The sequence below is a fragment of the Salmo salar genome, chromosome ssa26, assembly GCF_905237065.1.
Source record: "Salmo salar chromosome ssa26, Ssal_v3.1, whole genome shotgun sequence".
NCBI lineage: Eukaryota > Metazoa > Chordata > Actinopteri > Salmoniformes > Salmonidae > Salmo > Salmo salar.
The window spans coordinates 15,955,595-15,978,783 of NC_059467.1; positions in this window are offsets into that span (position 1 = coordinate 15,955,595).

Sequence of the window (23,189 nt, forward strand, 5' to 3'; positions counted from 1 at the left end):
GGGGTGTTAGGGCAGTACCAGGGGCCGGTGATCGGTGAGTAAAAATACTGGTAAACCACTCGAAAATACTAGTAAACCACTCCATACTATGGTTCCAGGGCTGCTCTGTGTCTTTTGAATAGGTTTTGTTAGACACTGATTTCTCTATAGCTGTAATTGAAAAATTATTGGTCAATCTGCTGTAACTACATCCATTTTTGGACTTATAAATTCAGAATATGTTCTCATTGATTCCTGAAGAATATAACTTATGAGCCTCATGAGCTCAGTTCAAGTGTCGTACCCCATCAGAACCCAAAATATAAGCTTGTTTTACTCCAATGTTTTTAAACAAACTAAATGTAAACAAACACTGAATAGCCTCAAAACATGTTTAAACTATAATGTTGGTATCATGGACGGTCAGTCCTTGCATTCATAGCCCCGTCTATGAACTGGGCACAGATATCAGTTCAACATCAAGTTTTGATTTACATTTGGTTGAGTTGTCAACTAACATGAATTCAGCAACAAAAATTCACCATGTCATTGAGTTCATTTTTATACCTTTATTTAACTAGGCAAGTAAGCTAAGAACAAATTCTTATTTTCAATGATGGCCTAGTGGGTTAACTGCCTTGTTCAGGGGCAGAACAACAGATTTGTACCTTGCAGCTTGGGGAGTCGATCTTGCAATCTTTCAGTTACTAGTCCAACACTCTAACCACTAGGCTACCTGCCACCCCAATGTTAAAAGTTGGGTGAAAAAAAGAAGAACATTTCCTTATATTAATTACTTTAAAAAAAAATCCAATCAGTTTTCCGCATTGATTCAACTTCGTCACATTCCCCAAAAATGTTTTAATGATGTGGGAACAACATTGATTCAACCAGTTTTTGCCCAGTGGGTACATTTCTCCAGCCCCATCCCTCAGCTTTTTAGTGAAACAATAGCGGGGAGTATGCTTTGTTATTCTTTCAATGGCTGATTGCCTCTTTAAGCACTCTGTGAACCATGAACATTAAATTGATTTTCTAATTAAATTATAAAGTTGAGTAATCTTAATTAAGCCACTGCTTGTGGTCTCGATGAAATTCCTGAGCTATACATAGGCAATTTGTAAATGACAGCTACCATGTACGAAGGACATCTTCACTATTGATCGCTTATCAGTGTCAAATGATGTCAGCAAAATCCATTATTTTCATAAGCTCATTTAACATATTTCCACCAGTCTTGGAACATCATAGCCATAGGGAAAGCTTAGAACCAAGCTTTCACACTTGATCCATCAGCTCTGATATAAGGACATTTTAAATGATACATTGTTGTTGGAAAACAGAATATTAAAATAACAGTATTGTATGGAAAATAGTACATTTCATAGCTTCAATACTTGTTTCATGTGTCTGTAGTGTATAATGCTACTGGAGAGGATGGTACTTCTAAGGGGAATGGGAGTACCCCACTCATCTGCACCTATGTGATGATGGATCCCTTTCAGCTGGTGACCTCAACCAACTGCAGTGCCTGGCGTGGCTACCTCTGCACCCTGGGTACAGCACCTTCGCTAACCCCATTTTAACATGTTAAAAAAAAGAGACTGTGTGTCCTGATCCTTATTGTAAGCAGATATTCTGCAACGTTTTCCTTCATTATTTAGTGTAGAGGCCTGAATGATATCCTGCATGACATCTGTGCTGTATAATTCTTGTTCTACAGATTTGAATTTATCTGCAAATCCATCAAATAGTGTGGTAAGTGGCTTTTATTAATGGCCTTTATCCGTTGTTGTAATTCTATGGTGTAGTGTCAGTAAAGTTATTATCAATATGAATGGTTCTTGTTGACTTTCGTAGGACAAACAGGGAGCAAGTGGCAAATCAAGATACTGGAGAAGCCATCAGATTAAAGTCAACCGTGAGTTGGTGGGAAGTATGGTGGCAAGTTTGTTTCACAGTTTCAACCATTCATGTACTTCCATGATCTAAACGTCTCTCTCTCTCTCCCTCTCTCTCTTATCCTACAGGTATGTCACGGAGTCTGTCAAGCATGGAGAATCAGGTGACCAACATGGACATGCTCCTCAAGGTCAGAAATGCTGCTGTGTTAAAAGTGCACTGTGGCACATATTTCAAACTCTTTTTGTTATTAAAGCATAAACACAATTATAGTTTTCAGTGGTTGGGAGTTTGCGGTCATATCCTGTGTTTTGTTTCAGGAGGCTCAACTGGAACTGGATAGAATGGAAACGGCTATAGGAGAGCCTACAGACACCAATGGGGTAAAGTATCACAATGACGATGGACATGTAGTAAGGTGGGTGTGGTCAGTGGAGTAGATGACAGAGTTTAGGTCCACTGGAACTTTCAGTCATAGTGCTCTCTCTCACCACAGAGATAAATTATTATCAAATCAGCAAACAGTGAATGTAATTAAATAAGTGATACTGCTGTATCTGGTCAATTTGAGCCTAACCTGAACCCTTCCCCAACAGAAAAAGTACCTTGAGCTTCTACTACAGGGAGCCCAGATGCTGTTTCCAAGTAATTTGAAATTAGACAACACGACTGCTAGCATTATCATCAGCTGCGCTGGGGGAGTCATACTCCTCAAAATGAAAAGATGTGGGGTGGACAGTGACACTAATGTGGTGGGTCAAGCAATGATAACTTTCATTATTATAACGTTAAAATGTAGGCCTACATACTACTGTAAACCTATACATCTGTTTTTAGTGTTGTGACATATGACAAAAGTGGAGTTCATTGAGAGTGCATTTCGCTGATGTTCTGCTATCTTCAAACAGGACAATGAAATGTTTGATTTGGCCTTTGAGATTTATAAGGCAGTAAGCTTAGTGGTGACCACAGAATCTAATGAGCCCTTCTTCGTGAAGCACCCAACAGGCAGCATCTACCAGATCAGGTTAGTGTTTACAACCCGGGGCTCCTCCATCTCATTGGTATAGCCTCCAATTCTACACTCTTAGAAAAAAGGGTTCTAAAAGGGTTCTTTGCGGAGGGATAGAGTTCTACCAAGAACTGTTTTTGTCTGAAGAAACCTTTTTGAAAGACAAGGGTTTTTTGTAATGCAAATAGTTCTACCTAGAACCTTTTTCATACTCATATCTGTTTTTGGAAGAAAGGATTATTTGATAATTGTTTGGAAGGCAATAAGCTTTATTATTGTAATAGTTTTTCTTAAAAAATTTTAACATCCAGAGTTTAAGTAATCCAATAAGTTTTAAACTGTACCTATATGGACATATTTGTGTATTTATCTGGTATTCCGTTAATCATTTTACATAGACAGTACTGACATAATTGATATCTTTGCCATGATTTCTCTTTCAAATTAGTATTTACTGTGGTGTTATTTAGCAGAGAGTAGGAGAATAGAAGGGAGTCTGAGTGAACCAGCGGTGTATTGTATGGTTCACAGCAAATTTGACCGTTTTTCCTAGTGTACATTTTTCAGTGTAACATTTCTAGTGTTGATTCAGGAGTTAAATTAATTTAACAATCAGTGGTGTAAAATATCCCCAGAGTTGGTGTTAATAACCAGAGTTAAATAACATACATTTTCCTAAACACATTGTGGGTGAAAATCGTGGTTGACTAAAAGTGCCAACCGTTGGATATCCTCACTCTGGCTGGATTCCTGGCTAAATTCCCAAGCTGTCCCTCATACCATCACGGTCACCTAATCATCCCCAGCTTACAATTGGCTCTTTCATCCCTCTCCTCTCCCCTGTAACTATTCCCCAGGTCGTTGCTGTAAATGAGAATGTGTTCTCAGTCAACTTACCTGGTAAAATAACGGTAAAAAATATATAAAAAATAAGAACTGCACATCACTTTACAAGTCAGCATAATGTGTCCTGTAAACCAGGAGGTTCTAAACACCACTGTGTTAGGGGATAATTAAGCCCTCAAAGAAAGGCCTTGTGATACACTTAATGTTTTCTCATAAAGAGTTTAATTTTAAAGGATTATAAGACTGGTGGAAATGGTTAATTGGTTAATTGAGGGTTCTAGGAAGAACTCTTCAAAGATATAACCCTTCATAGAAGGTTCTAGATAAATCATTTAGAGGATAAAAGGGTTCTTGGTAGAACCCTTCAGAGGGTTCTAGGCAGAACCCTTCATAGAGGGTTCTACCTAGCACCAAAAAGGGTTCCCCTATGGGAACAAACCAAAGAACCCTGTATGGTTCTACTTAGCACCTGTAAAACTATGCTTCTTGCTGTCCTCTACTTGAATGCGAGCCATCTGACTCTTGTCTCGTCTCCCTCAGCCTCACCCCATCACAAATGGATAACAATGTTCTAGGGTCAGAGGACGATGCATACATCAAGCTTCCATCTTTCTCTGCATTGCATTCCTCGCTGGAAAACCACTCACTTGTTAATGTACAGGTCTGTACAATAAACAACATTGATGATGCTGTTTTGTTGTGCAAATAGTATTTTATCTTTATATTTGTTTTCTTCCTCTCAGGTGACCACTTTTATAGGCAACCCATATCCGTCGACTGAAAACATCACAGGAACGGTGTGTACCCTTGTACTAAGGGATGGATTGACGGAAATCAGTGTTGAAAACTTGACAGAACCAATTGGGGTAGGCTACAGGATAGAACAGGCCAACTACTTTAACTTTAGTCTACTGTCATTCCATCCTCATTTCCCTAACAGCGATGAGGGAACCATAAATGCAAATAGATTTGGTTGTTTCTCTCCCTTCTCTATAGATCTTTCTGCCACGCCCAGATGCTCCTGTGCTGTCTGGCACGACTTTATCCTTGGAGGAAGGGGCTCGCGTTGTGACCTCTTTCAACACTACGGACCCCAACATCACAGTCATATTCACCATAGAGCCCAGTGTCAATGTGTCCCTAAAACTGCTGCTGGGCCTGGGCTCCCCACCCAATGACACCCACTATAAACACCGCACTGTCCTGAGACACACAGGTAGAGGAGGATTCCACCACCATAGTTACTGCTAGGCATAACATTACATCCACTGTGCTACTGCTTTCAGTCAATCTATCTGTCTGGTATGTACATAGATTCACATACTACTTTTGATATTCATAGTGATTCACAAGCTTTAAGACATGTCTGTCTGGCATTTCACATTGTAATTGGAGGTCAGGGGTCTCAAACGTGTTGTTGGTTTGCTTTCTTAGCCTGGGTGGCGCAGATTAATCCATGTTCATAGCCTATTGTGGTCTTTCAGAGGGTTATCGCTGGCTGGTCACCCCTGAGATGATGGAAAAGGGAACAGGCACCTGGTATGTGAATGCCAGTCTGTTTAACTCAACCTGGAGCAAGGGCCTGACACTACAGATCACCATCTTCACTACTAAGTGCATGTACTGGAACACTAAACAGCTGACATGGAGCATAGCTGGCTGCTGGGTGAGGCTGCTATTAATGAGCCCTATCCCTCTTTTGTCTCCATCAGAGTATGAACAAACCTAATTGGTAAGCGTCGGTATGTGTCGGTATGTGTTTGTGACATTGCGAAAGCGTTTGTCTGTGTTGTCTTGTTCTAGGTGGGTATACAGTCAACTCCCAGGATGACACATTGTCTGTGTAACCACCTGACATCGTTTGGGAGCTCTTTCTTTGTGATGCCCAACTACGTGGACGTGTCGCTCACAGCTCAGTACTTTGCCACAGTGAATGAGAACTATGTGGTGGTGACGTTGCTCTCTGCCTTCTTTGGCCTGTACCTGGTCACTCTGCTCTGGGCCTGCTATGCAGACAGGAGGGCCCTCACCAGGGTGTGTACAAACACAAACACACACAAACTCATGCTCACACACACATACATACACACGTACACTGAAACACTTGTTTTGTCCACAGAGGAAGATGACACTCCTGAAGGATAACCACCCATGTGCCAGTTATAACTACCTACTGAATGTCCAGACTGGCAGTCGGAGAGGGGCGGGTACCTCTGCCAATGTAAGATTGGGTGGTAACTGAATAGACCCTTCATTCATTTCTGTGGTCAGTTTAATTAGAATAGGAATATCAATACCAGTATCCATGCTAATTAGAGTATTTTTTTTTAATGTAGGTTACAGTCAAGTTGTTGGGTACACAGGGGGAGAGTGAGCCCCACCACCTAAGTGACCCTGATAAACCAGTATTTGAGAGAAGGGGTGTGGACTTGTTCCTGGTGACCACACCCTTTCCCCTGGGGGAGCTGACGGGCATCCAGCTGTGCCATGACAACTCTGGGGGGCACCCCTCCTGGTAAGCACCAGGACAGATGACACATCATCCCTGTAATTATTGTGACTTGTTTAAAAGTCAAGGTCTTTTTGTAATCACTCCATACTTTCCATTGGCATGTTTAAAAATGATTTGTGGCACACTAAACTCTTAGGTTCGGGTTAAGAATCTGCAGGGACAACTAGGACCTATGAATACAGGGCTGTTAAAGTAGTTGAGGTGTGACATTATCAAGCTTTGCTCCCCTCACCTTTGGAGACCTGGTAGAGTTTCATCACAATGTTTAATACCTGTCTTAAAGGTCCAATGTTGACGTATTTATCACAATATCAAATCATTTCTGGGTAACAATTAATTACCTTACTGTGATTGTTTTCAATTAAAATTGTCAAAAACAAACAAAATAGCTTCTTAGCAAAGGATTTTGCTAGGACTATCTGGGAGTGGGAAGGGGAAACTAGCTGTTATTGACAGAGGGGTTTAGAACTCTATTTCTTATTGGTCTGATGTCACCAGGCAGGCCAAAACTCCATCCCACCAAAACAGGCTGAAATTTCAGGGTATCTTTTTAAACAGTTCTTACACTAAAAATGCATTTTCATCAATTTCATAGTATTATTCCAACCTCATAATGTGGAAATATAAAACACTGGAAAATCATGTTTTTGACTGCACTGGGTCTTTGAATACCACAACAAAAATATTGCAACCACTGCTATGCTGGCAGGGACTTGTTTTTGTTTTTATCTCTACAGTCTAGGAATCTCTATCTCTACACAGGGAATAATAAGTTGTTTCCTGAGTGTGAGGTCACGTTTCCTCCCACCAGGTATCTCAACAAGGTGACGATCCAAGACCTGCAGAGAAAGAAGGTTTGGCACTTCCTGTCCTCATCATGGCTGAGCTCCGACAGGGGGGACGGGCTGACCAAGAAGACCCTCAACGCTGCCAAGAAGAACGAGATCAGAAGCTTTAGGTGAATGACCACCAGTAGAGTACAATGTTACAACATGTATGTAGAGGATTTCTAGGCAAGGTCAAATATCTTGCAATGTGCCATGGAGTTTTAATTCTGAACCCTTGTATACTAGACTACTTTTTCAATGTAATTCCTCTGACTTCCACCCTGGTCATCCCCTAATGTCCCACACTTTCTATGTCCTAGAAATATTTTCCAGACCAGGACTTCGACAGGCTTTAGAGATCAGCACATCTGGGTGTCCATCGTAGACCCTCCCTGGCGTAGCCCGTTCACCCGAGCACAGAGGGTGTCCTGCTGCATGAGCCTCCTGCTCTGCACCATGGCCATCAACATCGCCTTCTGGAAGATCCCCAAAAACCAGCAGTCTCCTGTTATCTTCACCATTGGTATGTCCATAGAGATACAACATTATATTGGGTACTGGATAAGTCCTTGTGGGTGAGTCAATCAGTCCTCTTTTGTGACTGTGCCGTTCATATCTGAGCCCACATCTAATGAGCTGCCTCTGATAAGGATGGGCAATAATGAGCTGCCTCTGATACGGATGGGCAATTTTATTCTCCACTCACATAGAAATTGGAAATTTGGGCTACCGGAAAAAGATTTTCGACAGTAAAAAGATAGTGCAGTACATGTGAATTATGATTAGCCTGCAATATGGATAATAACATATCAGACGTTTTAGATGCAGCTGCGTTAAGTATCAAAGACAAGGACTTGTCTCAATTATAAATGTTAGATCCAACTCAAGGCTCTTTTCTCCTTGGTGTCCACAGGGGTACAAGGACTAGTAGTTGTAGGCAGTGGATGGCTCTTCATAACCCTTCAATAGACAACCTTTCAGCCACATTCTTTCCACTATCCAGCCCTACACAGCACAAAGTGGTTATTCAATGACCCCAAGCCCTTGATAAACCTTTCATACGGCTAAGAAATACTTGACCCAGAGCAACACAACAAGTGTTCAGACATTGAATGATATATTGAGTGATATAGTTTCTGTTATTGTGCCTTGACTCCATAATGGTGTGCTTTCATGTCCCAGGTTCGCTGGAGGTCACTTGGGAGGAGATCATGGTGGGGGTGGAAAGCGGTTTGCTCATGTTCCCCATCAACATCCTCATCATCACCATATTCCGCAGTATCAAGCCACGATTCGTCCAACCAAAGGAGAAAAACCACGATATGCAGGGCCTGAAACCCCTTGCTGTTACCATGCCAACCATTCTTAAGGTCCTCTCTTTACATTTTCAAAATAAAGTGTTGCTGCTATGTTATAGTTCTGCTCCATACTTTGTCTATAACCTTCAAACACTCCCATCGTTTATTCCTTTCAGCTGTGCCTGCCTTTTTTCTTACCTCTAAGGCCATACAATATCTTATTGGTTATACAACCATCAACATTGATACTGGCAACTGTGTTTATGTATGTTCTGTCCTTAAGTACTGTATTCCTGTGTACTACGTCCCTATCTAGGACACAGAGGAGATGGTGACTCTGCTCTGTAAGAGCCAGAGGAACAAAGTGCCTGAGCTAGAGAAGAAGCTGGAGTCATGCGATGACCTTTGCTCAGCCTTGGGCAGAGTGCAAGGGGTCATTCAGCTTATGCAAGGTGCTTCACTGACACTGCAAGAGCAACCTTACAAGTCACACAGGTTTTGACATCATTGTAATTGTTGGAGATGTCCTAAAATGTGATGCGTCTGCCTACGTATCACTAGGGTTGAGTGAGAGTGACCCACACTGGGTCTACTGCAGCAAGTTTGTCCTGTACTTCCTCCACCACCTGTCCATGTGCCTGGAGCGGCTGGATGAGAGTGCCTTCCCCACCACAGAGGCCCGTCAACACATCCTGAACACCGTCCACCTGCTGCAGAAGACGTCCGAGATGGTTTTCACCAGCCACATGGCTTATAGGTTGGACAATATACTTGTGCAGAGAAGGGAATATAAATAACAGAATTAAAAGTTAAGCTTTTCAAAAAAAAACTTTACACGTCATTCCCTTCCTCTCAGTTTCCAATCAAGTTGAATTGCTCTGTATTTATGTGAATATCATTGTCCTACATTACTCTGACCAAGTACCTAAACAGACCTGTTTCCTCTGTGCCTCCTCTCCCAGTCCTCCCTGTGTTGCTAGGGAGAAAAAGAAAAGCTCAAGCTGCTGGCTGCCCTGGTGGTTTGTGTTTGTGGGCTGGTTCTTGCTCGTCTCCATCAGTGTTGTGTCCACGTACTTTACCCTGATGTACGGCTTTGCCTATGGGAGGGAGAAGTCCATCCAGTGGGTTATCTCTCTGGCCATGTCCCTCTTCCAGAGCATCTTCATCCTCCAGCCTCTTAAGGTACGACCAGGGCTCTAAAGCTTACATGAAGAACATAGTTCTGTTCAATCAATCAGTCAATCATCAGCAGATGTAAAAACAATAATTTAATTTGATGCTTGTGTTTATTCTCAGGTGATTGGTATGGCAATCTTCTTTGCCCTCCTCCTCAAACCAGTGGCAGTAGAAGACAGTGAGGAGGTTGGACTACTCCTGAAAGGTAAGATCCTCTAGCACAGAAGACCTACTGTACAGGGCTCTCACATAACCATTATGCTTTACCTTAGTGTCAGTTTTACAGGCATAATTGATCTGGGTTTCTCAGTACTAGTACTCTGAAAAGGCAATTACATCAACCCAACTCTCAGTATCGATGAAGGGTTTTACAGAGAGAGAAGGATTACAGTCAGTATCTAAAGGGACTGTCATAGAGAGAACAAAATAAATTGTCCACGCCTACTCTCTCACAGATGTACAACAAATCCTTGAATATAAATGGCTTCTGTCAAACTATTGAAACCTATCTATTCTGCATAATTAATGGTATATGCATTTTAGACTGGAATAGAGCTGTAAGTCTGTTTTACCCTCAGATAGTAGGAAAGGCATAGTATTATGCTAGTATTTTGCTGCCATTTTGGCCAGGCCTCTATTGTAAAATACATGTTTAATATCAATGAGACTAACCTGGTAAAATAAAGGTACAATAATTAAAAACCTGTGTTAGTTTGCCACACCATGTCAGGCTCACAGGGATTCTGTTGAGTTTCCCTTCTGAGATGTTGAAAAGAAAAGTCCTCACAAAGAGGCCTGTCTTATCTGTTTTACAGAACAACAGGAGATGTGTAAGTTGTACTCTGGTAGGGAGATACACTGAAGAAACACAATTTAGCTCTACATGCTGTCTCCAGAGGATCGATGGGGTCGGAATGCCTGATGCCCTACAACAGACATCCTCTCTGCTGCACTGACTATCAACGTGGCAAATTGAGAATATAAGTTATTTGAAAATATAGTTGTTATGTTTTTATTGAATACTTGTTACTCTTATTTTATAAGAAAGGTATAAGGCATAATATGTATGAATGTACTGAAAACTACTGTATCATTGAAATTGTAATATTTAGTAATAAGCTGATAGTTAGAAACTTTTATTCTTGTGGATTGTATGAAGTTACTCAATGTATGGAATTACTCTGTTCTATTTATTTTTATCACAAACTGCTGATATATTATTTTACACTGTACATTTATATTTACTTTTAAGTAACATACAGTCACCTCCAAAATCATTGTCACCCTTGAGCAAAAAAGACTGTATAAAATAAATAATAGAAAACCAGAGCTATATTGAATGTTTTCTGAGATTAAATAACACATTGGGATGGATCTTAGACCACTCCTCCATACATAATATTTTCAGATCCTTGATATCCTTCGGTCTGAGCTTATGGACTGCCCTCTTCAATTCAAACTACAGGTTTCCAATGGGGTTCAAGTCCAGAGACTGAGATGGCCATTGCAAAATGTAGATTTTTTTTTGGTCAATTAATAATTTCTTTGTGTATTTTATGTGTGCTTGGGGTCATTGTCTAGCTGGAAGATCCACTTGTAGCCAAGTTTCAGCCTCTTGGTAGAGGCAACCAGGTTTTTGGCTAAAATGTCCTGGTACTTGGTACAGTTCATGATACCGTTCGTTGACCTTAACTATGTCCCTATCACCAGGAAGCAAAACCGCCTCATAAAATCAAAGATCCACCACCATATTTTACAGTAGGCATGGGGTTCTTTCTGCGTATGCATCTCTCTTACAAAAGAAAGATGCAGATGGTCTTGGCTCGTGAGTGGCGCAGCGGTCTAAGGCACTGAATCTCAGTGCTTGAGGTGTCACTACAGACACCCTGGTTTGAATCCAGGCTGTATCACAACCGGTTGTGATTAGGAGTCCCATAGGGCGGTGCACAATTGGCCCAGCGTCGTCCGGGTTTGGCCGATGTAGACCGTCATTGTAAATAAGAATTTGTTCTTAACTGACTTGCCAGGTTAAATAAAAAAATATTTTCAAAGCCCAACCCACCACTGGTGTGTGTGGCCAAAGACCTCTATTTTCGTCTCATCTGACCATAGCACCTGGTTCCAATCCATGTGCCATTGACGTTTAGCAAACTCCAGGCGATGTTTCTCTCAAAAAGGCTTTTTTTTATGGCAACCGTGACCCTTGGACTTTTCTTTTCATCACAAACCATCTTCATCACTGTAAGTAGGGACAAGATACACTTGGGTCCTTTACCAGGCACATTCACCACTGCTCCAGTGGTTTTAAACTTCTTAATTGTTGCCCTAATAGTGGCTAGTGGTATATTCGTTTTTGTATGTGTTTTTTTTGTACCCATTGCCTGATTTATGAAAGTCAACCGCCATTTGTTTCTTTTCATTTGTGAGCGCTTTGCCTTTCCCCACGATGATGGATGACAAAGGGATTTTACATGTGTGTTACCTCTTTTCATACCCCAGTGAAACAGGAAGCCATGGAACATACAGTTCTTTAAACTGAGATTTAAAAAAATTTAAGTAGAATGTTAATGCAAATTGATTTTATTGATAAGAATCTTTACAGTTACCAATAATTTTGACACCTACAGTATTTTTTTAAATTTTTTTATTTATTTTGTTTTTACATGGTAGCCCTTTCCTGCAGTGAAATGACCTGGTGGCCTCCTGGGTGGAATGTTATTCATATTTTTCATCATTTCATAATTAATAAACATTATTTCTAAAAAGCCGCCGAAAATCCGGTGTTTCTATGTCAAACGGTTTTGTTATATTTCAGTCTTCTGTGATGTATATAAACTGTAATATTGGGACGCAAACTCAAAAATGTAATACATTTCATCTCTATATCGCACTTTTTTAAACCCATAACCACATGTGTGAGGTGTATACTTTTGTTTCAAAGTAGATTTGTTTAAGACTGTGTGACCCTGATTTAGCCCACTGCAGTAAAAGGTTCAACCAAATCTATTTAAACTGCATTAATATAAAATAATATTATTTAAAAAAAACCTGAGCATACAATAAACCTTAGTAGTTGTATTATTTATTCTGTATTTTGTACATCTTTGTCAAGGGTGTCAATACTTTTGGAGGTGACTGTATCTGTGGGTTCACTTAGTATTATAAGTATATTTATTTATTTGAATACATAAAAAAAAATATTAAAACAAGTTATGTCTTTGAAACAGTTTTTCCGTAAATAAGGTTATATTCCAGTGTTCTCCCCTCATCCCCATCACAACATGAGTCCTACTTTCACTGTGCTCAGCAGATTGTTATGAAAGTGTAACACCCAACAGTAATACACTCATATCACCCCAGACAGTTATCTAAGTTACTGTATCTCAATGCCATGGTAGAGATTATCTAAGAACTCCTCTGACTCAAGTTCGTAACTCTGTGTGTCACTGCAAGCTATGGAGTTGACCAGCAACAGCACATGTGAATAAACAGCTCTGTCCAAGTCAGTTTAAATTGTTAGGTTTTAACTTTCTGGTACAACCTCCAGGCGGACACCAAGAATGCTTAGCACTGTTTCTGACGATAGGGAGGCTGGCAAAAGGATGGTGGACTGAACACAGCAATGTAGATCACCTCAAGATAAAAACGTAATATTCAATATCGGTAAGTTAGACTAAATATTAGCACTTTACAATCCGGTGGGTAATAACCTTCAATCTGGATAGCAACACAAAACAAATCATAAAACTAGAGAAATGTATCGACAAATATTACGAAAACAAGCAACACCCAAACATGACGGAGAGTCAGACAGGGGAACCCATCTCAAAACGAAAACGTCACTCTTCTACAGACACAGACAATTTCATATTCTCACCACCGGGAATGGCAAAGGTCGAAACCGATCTGTTAAAATCAATAAATGACAATCTGGGCATACTTGAACTAGTTAACAAGGATATAAAAGAGTTGAAGTCAAGCCTCGAGATGAGTGACGAAAAAGCTGCGAAATTGGAGAAAGACACAAACAAGATAAAAGGGACAGTCAATAAGATTGAAACCGAAGTTAATGAACTTAAAAAGGAGAACATCGTTCTGAGAGAAGCCTTACCTGACATACAGACTAGATCCATGAGAGAGAATCGGGTACTTACAGGTATCCAAGAGAAAGAAGGAGAAGTTCCTGAATGTGTAGTTAGAGAGTTCCTCTTTACAGCGCTTCAGATCCCACGCGAAGCTATCGACAAAATCCAACTCGAACCTTTACACCGTTTCGGAAAGAGAGGTCAGAGGTATGAACGCCCAATTGTGGCCAAATTTGCTTTCTTTAAAGATAAATGAATGGTTAAAAGCCTTGGTGAAAGACTTTCTGGCACAAAAATAGGCATGAATGATCAGTTCCTGAAGAAAATTGCAGAACGGCGTAAAGTTCTGTATCCAATATTCAAGGGAAATAGATTGAAAGGGAAATGAGTAGCTCTCGTAGTCGATAAACTGTATATTGATAACCAATTGTTCAGCGACACAAAGACTACTCCATGGCTATTCTAAAAATTACTAAGTTCTCATAGAGGAGGCAAATAATGAAACACACAATACTAGCCATGGTATGATTTGTAATAATACAGAATAATAGCTTTTCTATCTATCTTCAAATATAACTAATTGGAACACAAAAGCAATAATTCAACATGGTGGAGATAAAAATACAGCAAACAGAAGACACAGTATGTGGGTATGTGTGGATGTATTGAGATGGATGGTGTGGTGTGTGTTTTCTGGTGTTTGGGAAAGTGTGGCGTTGAGTGAGTGAGAAAGGAAATGGTTGCATATCCCAGAACCAATGTATGTCTGTGAGCAGGGGCTGTGAGAGAGCTTTCAATTTTGTGCAGATGAGGGATATACATTTTATAATGAATTATACATATTATTTATTTATTTATTGTCCTATCATGGTGGAACTGCATTTTTTAATAAATTATACATCTCATTTATTTATAGTGCTATCATGGGGAACTACATTTTTAAAATAAATTATACATCTAATTTATTTCTTCATGGTCCTATATTGATGGAACGGTCCACAACCCTGTACCCTAGACACCCACCTGAATGACCCAGATACTAATGAGAAGTCCCTATCTGTTTAATGGGCCTGCTGTAAGCGGCCTGTATGCAGCCAAAATGCGGTCAGAGACCTTCTAGAGCAGCGCCGCCCCCTCAATATTCTGAGCATGTCTGGCAGGGTTGGTCCTGCAAAGCCAGAGCCGCCTGATGGAAGAGCATAATATACAAAGAAATTCTCAGAGCTGCTAATGAGAACCTTGACGACCTTATACCTAGCCGGTGGGGATTCCAGTGGGGCGCCCCCACCCAGGCAGTGGCAGTGCTGGCAACACTAGCTGCAGTAACCCATGGGGAGGGGGTCACACTTGGACATTCAGAGAGGGGGTATTTATTGTGGACCTGGTGGCATAAAATCAAAGGTCTGACTACACGGAGATGCTTGGTAATATGGTCACAATGGGTGACCATGTGTGGGTGTTTCAGGGAAAGGGGGTATATCTGACCTCCATCACCTAGGACGTGACAATGGTTAATCAAATCTCCCCATTTCTGCCCATATTTTGCTCAGTTTTGCAGGCCTTCTCATACAGCTGCAACTGTATATGCATTCGTAAATCAAGACCTTTCTTGAGTTGGGCTCTGGGATGGTGCAACTGTTGAGAATCTAAGTCTATGGTTGTTGTGGGGGAAGGGTGTATGTGTGTGTGTGTGTGTGTGTGTGTGTGTGTGTGTGTGTGTGTGTGTGTGTGTGTGTGTGTGTGTGTGTGTGTGTGTGTGTGTGTGTGTGTGTGTGTGTGTGTGTGTGTGTGTGTGTGTGTGTGTGTGTGTGTCCCAACTGTTGTGTGGAAGTAAAAGATGTTAGAGACAATATTTTATGAATCAGAATAATTGTTTGCTAAAATCCTTTGCCTAAACTGCCTACATTACTACAAATATTAACTGCTAATTATGGAAAATAAGATAAACATGATTTTTTTTTTTATATATACACTAACGATTAAAAGTTTGGGGTCACTTAGAAATGTCCTTGTTTTTGAAAGAACATTTAAAAAATGTCCATTAAAATAACATCAAATTGATCAGAAATACAGTGTAGACATTGTTAAGGTTGTAAATGACTACTGTAGCTGGAAACGGCAGATTTATAATGGAATATCTACACAGGCGTACAGAGGCCCATTATCAGCAACCATCACTCCTGTGTTCCAATGATATGTTGTGTTAGCTAATCCAAGTTTATCATTTTAAAAGGCTAATTGATCATTAGAAAACCCCTTTGCAATTACGTTTAATCAGAACTGTTGTCCTGATTAAAGAAGCAATAAAACTGTCCTTCTTTATACTAGTTGAGTATCTGGAGCATCAGCATTTGTGGGTTCGATTACAGGCTCAAAATGGCCAGAAACAAAGGACTTTCTTCTGAAACTCGTCAGTCTATTCTTGTTCTGAGAAATGAAGGCTATTCCATGCGAGAAATTGCAAAGAAACTGAAGATCTCATACAACGCTGTGTACTACTCCCTTCACAGAACAGCACAAACTGGCCCTAACCAGAATAGAAAGAGGAGTGGGAGGCCCCGGTGCACAACTAAGCAAGAGGACAAGTACATTAGAGTGTCTAGTTTGAGAAACAGATGCCTCACAAGTCATCAACTGGCAGCTTCATTAAATAGTACCTGCAAAACACCAGTCTCAATGTCAACAGTGAAGAGGTGACTCCGGGATGCTGGACTTCTAGGCAGAGTTCCTCTGTCCAGTGTCTGTGTTCTTTTGCCCATCTTAATCTTTTATTTTTATTGGCCAGTCTAAGATATGGCTTTTTCTTTGCAACTCTGCCTAGAAGGCCAGCATCCCGGAGTCGCCTCTTCGCTGTTGACGTTGAGACTGGTGTTTTGCGGGTACTATTTAATGAAGCTGTGTTGATAGGGGACAGAATGCGGTCGGACCATCACATAATTGGCATATATATTACTCTTACAGATTTTCCACGTGGGCGAAGATATTGGAAATTTAATCAAAGCCTACTGGATGATAACTTGCTTTTAACAAGAACAAAATCATTTATAAATGACTTTTTCCGACATAACATTTGTACAGCAGATCCCCTTATTGTATGGGACACTTTTACATGTTTTTAGAGGCCATGCAATTCAGTACTCATCTATAAAACAAAAGCAATTTAGGTCAAAAGAGTCCATATTATCAAAGGAAATTGAAGGACTAGCAGTACAGATTGATAGCAATAAAAACTGTACCATAGAAGCTCAGAGTAAGTTAGAGGGAAAAAAAATGGAGGAACTTATTCAAGAAAGATCCAGTGTAATATATTATAAAAATAAAGCAAACTGGATGGAATATGGGGAAAATTATTTTTCAATCTTCAACATAGAAATGCTTCCAAAAACATGTATTGAAACTTGTTAAAAATGATTGAGTCACTCATAATTCACCAAACAATATTTTGAAAGAAGAAGTAAAGTACTTTAAGAATATGTTTTTGTTTCAGTCTCCTCCATCTCCGCTAACCGAAGCTAATTGTATGTATTCTTTCCTATTAATAATGTAAAATTAACATCATAACACAAAGACTCACGTGAAGACCAAATTACAGAGGAGGAACTTCTGAATGCAATTAAAGCCTTTAAGTCTGGGAAGTCTCCAGGGCTGGATGGCATACCAGTGGAAGTATACCAAACTTTTTTTGATATACTCAGAGGACCATTATTAGCATGCTTTAACCACTCCTAGATAAACGGTAGATTATTGGATACGCAACAAGAAGGTCTGATTTCATTATTACTGAAACAGTATCTGTCACGTCCTGACCATAGAAAGCTGTTATTTTCTATGATAGAGTAGGTCAGGGCGAGACAGGGGGGTTTTCTAGTTTAGTTTTTCTATGTTGTTATGTTCTAGTTTTGTATTTTTATGTTGGGTTTTGTTTGGGGTGATCTCCAATTAGAGGCAGCTGGTCTTCGTTGTCTCCAATTGGAGATCATACTTAAGTAGGTGTTTTTCCCACCTGGGTTTGTGGGAGATTGGTTTTGAGTTAGTATATGTTTCAACTCTGCGTCACGGTTTGTTGTTTTTGTTTGTTCAGTTTATTGTGTATGTATTGCATAGTTTCACAGTGAAAATAAAATGTGGAACGACACACACGCTGCACTTTGGTCCGCTCCTTCCTACGACAACCGTGACAGAATCCAAGTTGTATATATAAAGATCGAGTCCATTTAAAAAATTGGAGGCCTCTTACACTTCAGTGTTGTGATCTAGCTAAATGTAGAATTAAAAAGGTTTTGTCAGATATTATTCATCCTAATCAGACAGGTTTTTTACATGGACGATACATTGGAGATAATATAAGACAAGTACTGGAAACAATAGACCACTATGAAATATCGGGGAAACCAGGCCTGGTTTTCATAGCCGACTTTGAAAAGGCTTTTGATAAAGAATGACTGGAGTTTATATATAAATGCCTGGAATATTTCAATTTTGGAGAATCTCTTATAAAATGGGTCTAGGTGTAAAATAATAAATAATGGCTACATCTCAGAGAGTTTTAAACTGTCAAGAGGAGTAAAACAAGGTTGTCCACTATCGGCATATCTATTTATTATTTCCATCGAAATGTTAGCTGTTAAAATTAGATCCAACAATAATATTAAGGAATGAGAAATTCATAGCTTAAAAACAAAGGTGTCATTGTACGCTGATGATTCATGTTTTCTTTTAAAACCACAATTAGAATTCCTCCACAGCCTCATAGAAGGTCTAGATACTTTTTCTAACCTCTCTGCATTAAAACCAAATTATGATACGTATTGGATCACCAAAAAATTCTACTTTTACATTACAGTGTAGTTTACCAAAAATGGTCGGATGGGGATGTGGACATACTCAGAATACATATCCCAAAAGAAAGAAATGATCTCACTCCAATACATTTCAATAGAAATGTAGCAAAAATAGATAAGATCTTGGTACCATTGAAAGGAAAATACCTGTCTATTTGTGGAAAAATCACCCTGATTAACTCTTTAGTCATATCACAGTTTACCTATTTGTTTATGGTTTTGCCTACACCTAGTGACCTGCTGTTTAAATTATATGAACCAAAAATATACAATTTTATTTGGAATGGCAAGCCAGACAAAATTAAAAGGACCTATTTAATATAATGAATATGAATTCGGACGGCAGAAATTATTGGTGGTCCAATGGTCAGACAGAACATTATCCATTCCAAACTAATATCTGACCTCAGTAAAAATGATTTGGGCACTGTGCAGAATTTGTTTTTAATAAAAATCACAAATTAATGAATTCAAGTCCATGTGAGAAATGAATTTAGTACATTTCTTGGGGAATTGCCAGCTAATAAAATGTTGGAAGAAGGGATATTAATATTCTCTGAGCCTATATTGAGTCAGTCAATTCCCCTTTAGCGTAGTAAAAATTGAGTTTGGCCATGAGCAGAAAAGAGAGTGCTTCAGGCCTTCAACCTCCGCCTAGGTGACTCATGGCAGGGAAGCAGCCTTCTCTAATTGGTTGTTGTCTTTTTATTCTTACTATTTTAAATCCCTTAACTAAACTCTCTCCCCTCAAACTCTAAACTCTGCAGAGAGAGGGTTGTGTTGTCCTCAGGTAGAATGTAATAAGAATGGTTTTAATATTATATTGTGTATAGCAATAACCTAATTGTCTTAGTAAGTGGCAATTTTACCATGTAAATCTTCGTGGGGCCCCCCACAAAATGTGGGATGCATTCCAGCAAAGCCACAACACTAAACAATACATGAATTGCACTATAACGGTGACATACGATGCCCACAAACTGTTAGGGCCTACAGAGTCCCAACAGCAGTCCCAACACCTTACCACTGCTACACCTGGCTATCAGCGTAGCCTTGTCTGGCAGTGAAACAGTTCATTCAGCCTTATATATATATATATATATATATATATATATATATATATATATATATATATATATATATATATATATTCTTCTTTTTTTTACTTTTCTTTTTTTTAAACATACCTGATATTGCTGACTTGCTAAAACAAATGTGGTTACTACTGACAATTGAGAAGTATAAACTATGGCATAAGGGGACGACAAGCGGATAAGAGGCAATCCGTAATTTCGATTAAGACATTAATGAGCGAGCTAGGACGGACATAGTCAATATAACTATTTGTTCAGCACCTACGAAATGTACAGCAACAGAATTCAGAACATGGGCCGTTCTTACAGTGTTCTCCATGTACACCAAGTCAGAACCGTAGGATAAATAAAGGGGGCATATAAGCAGACAATGAAAGCTCTTACAATATTCAATGATTATATTTCTCAAAAACAGGTTATAGGCTACATGTGCACCATCAAGTCAGATCAGTAGGCGCAAGTCAGAACAGTAGGCGAAATTAAGAAGTAAAAATATACCAAATTATTAGGGTGAGGCACGTGGGCTACTAACAGCTTACTACACAACATACACTTAGTAGTACTTTTTGAGCTACAGTATACATATCTCTCTGGCATATTACATCATTTATGCAGCAGCATACAATACATTTTTTAACTCACCTTGTGCTGTGCAAACTTGAACAGGAAGGTGGCGCAGCGGTCCTTTGTGGGCAAATTTTGCTATCAAACTTTGTCATCAAAGTCTGGCATTCTCTGGATTTATGGTGCTTTCAAGACAACTGGAAACTCAAAGAAAAAAAAGATTGAATCATGATGACATCAGTGATCTTCAGGTCGTAGCTCTAGAAAGAGGCCAGAGTTCCGAATGTACAATTTTGAGTTGGATGAAAGTTCAAAACGTATTTTCCCAGTCATAGCTCGTTTTCCCCAAATTTTCAGTTGTCTTGAACTCACTAAAGTCAGATTTTGCAGTTCCAAGTTAACAGTTGTTTGCACGGCACAAATCATGCTTCATTGACAGCATGGCCAATGTTGAATGTTTAGAATTTTAAACTAGGAAAAGAGACCCTTAATCTTAGACCTGGGACCACACAGCCACTCCACTGAATAGCAGGCTAATGATTGCTTTGCAATGCTTGCAGTTAGCCACTGATTCCTTCCAAACGACTCATTGTTTAATTTGCGATTTCCAACTTTCCAATCAAAGCTACTGTAGGTATAATGTGATTTGACATAGCCAATGACCTTGAGCCTTCTTGGATGGGTACTTCTAATGTAACTCTGTGGCAGCACCCAAGGGGTTTGAATTTTCTAGCTCTATCCTTGAACTTAGCGGTGACGTAGTGTCCCAATGAGTGACAGAACACTGGGCCAATCACGGCGCAACGCTCCATATTTTCTGCTGGCTGGCCCCACCACCACAGAAAGCACTGAGCTAGGCTGAAACACCTGCATTTTGGAGTTGCCTTACTCAAGAAATCAATAACGACACCATGTTTGTGTGCAGATGACTCAATTATATATATATTTTTTTATTTTATAATGTTTGTAAACTGATATGTGACACGTATTAATGCCTAATAACATGCAAAACAGGAAAGCCCCAAAAAGAAAAAGAAAAATGTGGAGCTCAAATAGGTGGTGCTCTGCCCACCTGCCCTGAATGACAGGTCGCCACTGGTCTTAGTTGATCTTTGTTGTTAGGTCAAGCCAACCTGAGAAACCAGGACTTATGCTGCTTCATTTCCCTTATGTGCTTAACTCAATACTCCAAACAGTGGGAAATCCCCATGATTAAACAGAAACCGACAGAAACCTCATTCATCACCAGGTGCGAATGTAATCATATGTGGCACCAGTGGACCTTTTCACAGAAAGATTGTTAAAATGGGGCCGGTGGAGAGCATTGGCTGAACCGGAGCCAAACCCCACCTCCACCATCACTCCACTTTGATCAGGTAGCTAGCCTTGTCACTGCCATTCTACAGGGACCCAACAAATGTTCTCTCAACAACAACAAAATCCAACACTGAACAAATCCTAGTTCTCCAGTGCGCAAACATGTAAGACTATGCAGTGAGCAGTTTGAGCAACTTTAGGCTTATGTCTACTGTGAACACTCAGGCTGTACCCCGCACCCATTCCTACTCTGCCACATACAAACTGCATGCCCCTCGCCTGTAAACAGCACCATGCAGAGCTGAACACCAGTGTACTCTTAAAGACTACAGGGCCTAGTGCCTATCCTCTGCCCATCCCTTTCTTAGAAGGGGATAGGGAACCGCTCATCATCGTCCACAGTCAGAGAAGTTTAGTGCCGATGCACAGTGACTCACCTAGCTGGGTCAGTTTGACACTCTAGATTAGAACTAATAAACTAATAATCCAAGATGGCGTAGCAGTCAGACGTCTTTGCCCTTCGTCTTGTCGTGTCCCATGTATATATCTTTTTATATATTTTTCTTCGCATATATATATATATATATATCTTTTTTTTTTTCTAAACCTCAAGTTCAAAATACTCTCCTGCAACCCGCCTCACCCAATGTGGTGTGGATCTGTTTTTTTCTAAAGTATTTTTATTTACCTCTAATCCGGAATCCCCCAACAGAAGCTAGCCAGCTCACTAGCTACTAGCAAGTAGTCAGCTAACCACTGCTAGTGGTCATCAGCTAACCTGTAGCTCGTGAAAGCTCTCGCCAGTTTGTACAACACGACTCAAACCAGAGCATACCGGACCTATTTTCTCTCCAGATCCACGTATTCCTACTGCAAGCTCTGGACATTTTCACCTGGATCATCGCAGCTAGCTAGCTGCTATCCAAGTGACTACTCCTGGCTAACGTCGGTCCCGAAGCAAGCACCAATTAGCCTGGAGCTAGCCCATGCTAGACCCTTTCTCACGGCTAGCTAAAGAGGCCCATCAGCCACTCCTGGGCTACAATACCCGGACCCCTTCTACTGCCGGTACGGGGCATGGAAACCCACCGATCCTTCACGACTGGACTACGACATAATCTGCTCGAGGGGGTACTCAATTGGCCTCTACATCGCGACGTCCCCTGAATGCCCATCTGCTAGCCGCGGCCCACTAATTGCGGCCCATTAGCTGTCTTGAGCATATTGGACTGTTAGCTGTATAGATCCATCGGCCAATTTCTTGGGCCACTATACATATTGTGCCAATTGGGTTTGGACCGCTCTGCTACTAGGAACCCTACTTATCCATCACGACTGGTCTATCAACGTCACCGCATGCGGAGGCTAAAACAGACTTTCCTCCATTGAGACGTCCCTCTAAGGCCCTTCTGCTAGCTTGCTAGCCCCGGCCCGCTAACTGTCTGAATCGCCGTGTCTCCAGCCAGCCCAACCACTCACTGGACCCCTATTGATCCCCCGGCAACGCTTTCCTCTCCCTAATATCAATATGCCTTGTCCATTACTGTCCTGGTTAGTGATTATTGTCTTATTTCACTGTAGAGCCTCTAGCCCTGCTCAATATGCCTTAACCTACCATTTAGTTCCACCTCCCACATATGCGGTGGCATCACCTGGTTTAAACGTCTCTAGAGACAATATCTCTCTCATCATTACTCAATGCCTAGGTTTACCACCAATGTACACACATCCTACCA